This window comes from Panthera pardus, unplaced genomic scaffold (assembly GCF_024362965.1).
Source record: "Panthera pardus isolate Hobbes unplaced genomic scaffold, ASM2436296v1 HiC_scaffold_1, whole genome shotgun sequence".
Lineage (NCBI taxonomy): Eukaryota > Metazoa > Chordata > Mammalia > Carnivora > Felidae > Panthera > Panthera pardus.
Genome location: NW_026526654.1, coordinates 635139 through 636486, shown reverse-complemented (window position 1 = coordinate 636486; position 1348 = coordinate 635139).

Below are 1348 nucleotides of genomic sequence, written 5' to 3'. Positions count from 1 at the left end.
GATCACAGTCTCACTCGGCCCAGGCCTGAGAAACAACAAAGGCCCAGTTGCCGTGGCAATGATGGAGCCCAAGGCGCCTCATAAAGCCAGGGCCGGCCCCACCCTGGGGCCCCCACAGCCAATGGGGGGCAGGGCGGGTCCAGCTACAGACACCCTGTAGAGAAGGCCCGGGGCCCCCACAGCCAGCTGGGGACACCCTGCAGAGAAGGCCCCCGTGGCCAGGGCAGGGCCAACTTCTGGTCTGGGTCATTCCTACATCCAGCCTGACTACCTGGGCTTCCATGTCCTCAACACGTACCCCCTTTGGCCCAACACACCATGCGGAGCGATCTTCAGGAGCAAAGAGTCCCTGGGGATGATAGGGACGCTGATCCTGGCAGCTTTGTCTGACCACAGGCGGGCGAGAGGAGATGGGGCCCAGGATGAGGGGCCGCAGGGAATGAGGGTGCTGGAGGCCGGTGGCCGGGCGGGGGAGGGGAGAGCGGCTGCCCCTTATGGGCCCTGCACACCAGCACCCGCCTGTGGGCAGTCCCGGGCTGGGGCCCGCACAGCTCTGCGTGCTAACCTCCACCTGGAACCACATCCCAGGGAATCCTGTGCCCAGGCCTGCCAGCCACCACTGTCCACAGCGCTACCCTGGGCCAGGCCAACATGCCACCAGAGACCCAGGGCAGACGACAGGCTGCTTGACCAGGGTCTCAGACCCCCAAGAGCCCAGCCATCGGCACAGCAGAGGCCGCGGATGGTGGGAGATGCCAGTAACTGAACACAGTTCAAGTTCAGGGCAGGGCACCCACCAGAGTGCAGGCCTCCCACAGTGCACTCACTTTTGAGCCGCCACGTCTGACACGGCATGTGAGTGCTGGCTGTGAGGCCACCACTCCCACTGGCAGAGCTCAAGCTGCGGCAAAGTTTAGTCTTTACAGCGCTTGAAAGTGCTTTTCGGTAAATGAAGACGAGCAAGTTCTCGGCCTTCTGCATAGAACGGGCTTCCCCAGATACGCCTGTGTGCAGGCTGCTGGCCCCTCGCTGGGGTTTTTTCTGGGGCCTGTGGCCTCAACCCCTCCACTCGGCAGACCCTGAAAGAGGCACCAGGGAGTGGGGCAGGGGAGGCACTACCCCAGGGGTCCCCCGAGTCTGCAGGTGGTCGGGCCTCCTGGCTGACCTGGAGCCACGGTGACCTCAGCCACTCACACCTATGAGAAATGTGCCTCCAAAAGAGACATCTTCGCTCCATGAGAAAAACTTCAGAAGCTACAACACTAAGAAACAGACTAAAAACCAGAGCCGTAACCCCCGCCCGGGACAACCAGGACTTTTCCCACGCACAACTGCATGCCCTAAAGTT